Genomic DNA, 6,000 nt, shown 5'->3' with positions numbered 1-6,000 from the left:
AGTTGAACCCAGGAACTCTCTCATTCCAGGTACACACATGCTCCACCACTGAGCTCTGTACTCATCTGCTTTGTGTGTGGGCTTTATCATTTTCCCCATTTTTTAGATATGACATTTTTTTTTCTTTGACAATTTCACACACGTATATAACCCGCCTGGTTACTTCCCTTCCCTGATCTCCTTCCCACTCTTGTTAATGCTCACACATGCATAGACCTTACACTCTTGTCTTTGTGTTGTCCTGCAACTCACTTGAGTCTAACCAGGAATATCTGTGTGACCATAAGTTTCGAACGATCTGTTGGAGCTTGGTGGGTTTGCTTTGTGCGTATGCAACTGAAGAAACTGTCTTTATTATCCACACTGTTGTTCATCGGGAAGGATGCTCTTGTGAATACTTCCTCTATGTCATGATTGACAGTGACAGGCCCAGCTTTGTGAAGGCCCAGCCAAAGCAGCTTCAGTTACTGTGAGATAATTGTAATGGCTGTGTGATACTCAGAAGATAGCATTCCCAGGCTTCTCCCCATCATCTCGATCTTACAGTCTTTCTGCTTTCTCTACTGTGATGTTCCTGGAGGCTTAGAAAAGGTGATATAAATTTCCTATTTAGTTCTCGACCATCACTTAATACCTTATGCCTTGAACAGCCACAAGGCTGCATCGTGCAATTCATTGCAAAGAAAAGGTTCTCTGATTAAAACTGTGCAAAATATCAGTCTAAGTATATAAACAAAATATTTAGAAGACAGTTTGGTGGCATTTCATGTTAGCTAAACAACTGTAGTTAAGTTTCCTCTAAAGGCCTAAAGGTTCATCCGCTGTGGCTTTTTCACTGGATTTGCAATACCAGGTTTGAATTCCCCTTCCTGTGGAATGGGCCTCAAATCAAAGCAGAGAAGTTAGTTACTGGTCTGGCAGCTGTGCAGGTTTTGTGCCTGGCGAGTTGGTGTTATATTTCATAGGCTTCACAGATAAATAGGATCATTGACGCTCCCTCCCCCTTTTTTTGCCCTCACAGCAGCCTACATAGGGCCTTGCAAAAGTATTTAGGTTGTAAAAACTCTTTAAGTTGACCAAATGGGCCTTGCATCTAACAATCCTCCTAGCTAAGCCTCCCTCTCCCCAGCCCCCCAATAGCAGTGATAACACCAAGCCTATATCACCAAGTCTGCCAGGAACCATTTTTAAATAACACAACTGGCGAATGCACGGCACGCCTAACTTATACAACATTCCATTTCAATGTTTCTCGTCTCTGAAGCTGCCCTTGGATAATGACTCCCCACCCCACCCCCCTGCTCCGTAACACTGTCAGCCATATAACTTCATTTTCCTTGCCTATAGGAGAGCCCACATGACCCAAGCCAGCCAATCAGAATCCCTCATTTGTTTGTTTACATTCATTGGCCCAGAGATAGGAACACAGCACGAATACAATCGTACCAAAGATGTTTTTCTGGAACTATCAGAAAGGATCCTCCCTCCCCAGTGCCTTGCCCCATAAGATTACTGACTACCAGCCCATAAGTTTGTGGTTGTCTTTACTAATTAGGTTACTGTCTTAGTCAGGGTTTCTATTCCTGCACAAACATCATGACCAAGAAGCAAGTTGGGGAGGAAAGGGTTTATTCGGCTTACACTTCCATACTGCTGTTCATCACCAAAGGAAGTCAGGACTGGAACTCAAGCAGGTCAGAAAGCAGGAGCTGATGCAGAGGCCATGGAGGAATGTTCTTTACTAGCTTGCCTCTCCTGGCTTGCTCAGCCTGCTCTCTTATAGAACCCAAGACTACCAGCCCAGGAATGGTCCCACCCACAAGGGGCCTTTCCCCCTTGATCACTAATTGAGAAAATGCCTTACAGTTGGATCTCATGGAGGCATTTCCTCAACTGAAGCTCCTTTCTCTGTGATAACTCCAGCTGTGTCAAGTTGACACAAAAATAGCCAGTACAATTGACCCCTTGTCAACTTGACACACAAACACATCACTAGTAAGCCTCAACCCTTACATTCTTATTCATCCCCAAGATCTAAATAACTTTAAAAGTCCCACAGTCTTTACATATTCTTAAAATTTCAATCTCTTTAAAATATCCATCTCTTTTAAAAATCCAAAGTCTTTTTATAATTAAAAGTCTCTTAACTGTGGGTTCCACTAAAACAGTTTCTTCCTTCAAGAGGGAAAATATCAGGGCACAGTCACAATCAAAGCAAAAATCAATCTCCAACCGTCCAACGTCTGGGATCCAACTCACGATCTTCTGGGCTCCTCCAAGGGCTTGGGTCACTTCTCCAGCCATGCCCTTTGTAGCACACACGTCGTCCTCTGGGCTCCAGATGCCTGTACTCCACTGCTGCTGCTGCTCTTGGTGGTCATCTCATGGTACTGGCATCTCCAAAACACTGCGTGACCCCTTCAGTCCTGGGCCTTCAATTACAACTGGGGCTGCACCTTCACCAATGGCCTTCCATGGCCTCTCACAGTGCTGAGCCTGAGCTGCTGTGTGACCCCTTCATGCCTTCAAAACCAGTACCAACTGGGTGACCCTTACACATTACCAAGTCCCACTGCAGAAGGAGTACAACCTTGCCTATCTCTGGAACACAGCCTCTTTGTGCTTTCAGAAAACACTTCCCAGAAGATGTCACCTCAACGATGCTGGTCTCTTCTTAATCACCGCTAATTTCTTAGCTCCAGCTAACCAGCATCAATAGTCCCAGTAATGCAAAGTTTTTGCTTTAGTAGTTCTGGTATCTTGTTAATCACAGCTGATTCTTCAGCCCCAGCTAACCAGAACTACAAAATCTTCACAATAAAAACAGCAATGGCCCTGAAGAGAGTCTTTAATTTTCCCTCTGAAATTTCACAAACCAGGCCTCCATCTTCTGCACTGTTCTCAGCATTATCTTCCAAGCTCCTACACAACATCTGACAGAGCTCTTAACAACGAATGGATCTTCAAGCCCAAAGTTCCAAAGTCCTTCCACAGTCCTCCCCAAAACATGGTCAGGTTGTCACAGGAATACCCCACTCTGCTGGTACCAATTTGTCTTAGTCAGGGTTTCTATTCCTGCACAAACATCATGACCAAGAAGCAAGTTGGGGAGGAAAGGGTTTATTCGGCTTACACTTCCATACTGCTGTTCATCACCAAAGGAAGTCAGGACTGGAACTCAAGCAGGTCAGAAAGCAGGAGCTGATGCAGAGGCCATGGAGGAATGTTCTTTACTAGCTTGCCTCTCCTGGCTTGCTCAGCCTGCTCTCTTATAGAACCCAAGACTACCAGCCCAGGAATGGTCCCACCCACAAGGGGCCTTTCCCCCTTGATCACTAATTGAGAAAATGCCTTACAGTTGGATCTCATGGAGGCATTTCCTCAACTGAAGCTCCTTTCTCTGTGATAACTCCAGCTGTGTCAAGTTGACACAAAAATAGCCAGTACAGTTACTAAGTCTCCCTCCTTTCATTGGCTGATGAGAACAACAGAGGCAAATGTGCAGCATTTGTGTAGATGGAAGCAGAGTGAGTTTTGCACTCCTGTTGTTGTCTCCTGTTGAATCTTTTCTATCTTTTCCATTTGTATTTTTGTTATATTTTAGGTATTTTTTAAAAAACATTTTGCCGGGCGTGGTGGTGCACGAATTTAACCCCAGCATTCGGGAGGCAGAGGCAGGCAGATTTCTGAGTGCGAGGCCAGCCTGGTCTACAGAGTGAGTTCCAGGACAGCCAGGGCTACACAGAGAAACCCTGTCTCGAAAAAACAAAACAAAACAAAACAAAACAAAACAAAACAAAACAAAACAAAACAAAACAAAACAAAACAAAGCAAAAAACCATTTTAAGTCCTCTTCTGGTATGAAAAGTTTGTTCCCATGTTATCCTGAGTCTGTACTAAGAACACAACCCTTGCTCCTTCCCACGAAGCATCAGTGACTTAGAGAAGGCTGTCCTCAGCACAGGCTCAAGGATGGGTCTCATTAAGGACCTCCGTCCTCACTCCCCAGTGAGGGTTTGACTGAGGAACTTGTATCATTTGAGAGACCAGAAAGTTTGCTTCTACTTTTGGAAGTCCTCCTGAAAACAGTCCTTTCTCGATGGATGTATGTTATATCTGGAGATGAGTCCTGCCAGAAGCTATTAAGGTAATCTTGCATCTAGTTAAGAATAAAACTAACATGTCAAAAAAAAAAATCAGAGAGTGATGGAATAGAGCCTCTGGAGATAATTGTGTGAACTGTAGGGGTTTTTTTTTTGGGGGGGGGGTGTTAGTTATATAAACCAACAAATATTTCCATCCAAGCCACTTTGATTAGGACCTTTGCAAGGGTCCTAAACAAATGCAAAATTGAACCAGCTCCCAGACTAGCAGTTGCTAAGGGTTAAGAAAGTTAGAGCTACACAATGTACCAACAATTGCGAGAGATAACCTATCTTTGGAAGCGCAATCTTTCTAGTAAGATAAGTCTCCTGGTTAGACGGAGTTCAAAGGCCTCTGAAGTTTCTTGGAACTTGCTCAATCTGCTCTAAGTCTGAGTCTGCTTCTCGGGGAAGGCACTTTATACTTGAGATTTCTCAGAGCCTGTTGCTTCTGTGAGGATAGGACACTGCCCCATAGGTCGTCGTGTTTACTCGTTTTTGTAACCGATTTCTCAAGGATCGCATCACAAGATAGGAGGTGATAGTCCTTCCTGTCTCTAGAGGCCACAGAGAGTCTCTTACGTAATGCTGACACAACACAGTTGTCTCTCATGTCAAAGTCATGGTTTGGAGAACAGCATTCTTTTGTTCAGCACAAATTTGCATGCCTGCCCTGGTTGCCCGTGGCATTTCAGATGCAACCTCCGTAGTAAAAGATTTTAAAATGAAATTATAGATTTTAAGGCATTGTAGGATATTTGATTATGGTTCATAGAAAACCTAATTGCTAGCAAAATATAAAAGCCTTGACCATGGAGTTTGAGGCTAGTCGAGGCAATACAGTGAGACCTTGTCTCAAGAAAAATTATACAATTTTTGCTAGTAATGTACTTAGTGCTAGTAAAATTAAATGTTTCGCTGGGCGTGGTGGTGCACGCCTTTAATCCCAGCACTCGGGAGGCAGAGGCAGGTGGATTTCTGAGTTCGAGGCCAGCCTGGTCTACAGAGTGAGTTCCAGGATCAGCCAGGGCTACACAGAGAAACCCTGTCTCGAAAAACCAAAAAAAAAAAAAAAAAAAAAAAAAATTAAATGTTTCTCCATGATATTACAGCCCAAGTGACCTCCCTGTATGTAATTTATGTCAGATAAATTTTCTATCTGGCTACTTCATAACTGTATTTGTTTTAGAAATTCCCTTTTGAAAAAAGACTAAATTGTGTTTTCTTGTTTTCTACATCACCTGTTTTTTCAGAACTCAGAGGAGTATCTTCCTTCTACTGCACAGCTCTTCATGCTAGTCTGTTTACCCTTGTGTTACGATTTGCCAAGATTATGTTTTATGGGATGGTATGAAATAAAGATCTAAAAAAAAAAAAAAATCATTGTTTTCCTATGTTGCTATCTTGCTGTCCAGAGAACATTTTATAGAAGACGTGCCATTCTGTCTGGTTTGTCAAAGGTTAAAAGCTGTCATCTCAGCACTCACAGAAGACTGAAGCTTGAAGATCAGAAGTTCCAGCTAGCCTGGGTTACACAGTAAGAAACAACACGCCCTTCCCCCACAAAGCCCCACAACCCCTATACAAAGTGTCTTCTAGGAACCTTCCAGGAATATGCTTCAGTGCCATTGGTAGCTTTTATAACTTCGATTATTTTCATTTTGTGTGTTTGCCATGCATAAACATGAGAGTACAGCTCTGGGGAGTGGCTACTCTTCTTTCACTGTTACTTGGGCTCCAGAGAACAAACTCAGTCTGGCAAGCTCTTTGGCAAGCACCTCTACCCACTTGTTGGACCAACTTTTATCATTTTTGAAAGTATGAACTTAGAAACCCACATACACTTCCTTTCAGTAAA

This window comes from Mus caroli, unplaced genomic scaffold, assembly GCF_978045245.1.
Source record: "Mus caroli unplaced genomic scaffold, Mus_caroli_1 scaffold_20, whole genome shotgun sequence".
Lineage (NCBI taxonomy): Eukaryota > Metazoa > Chordata > Mammalia > Rodentia > Muridae > Mus > Mus caroli.
This window is presented reverse-complemented; position numbering follows the sequence as displayed.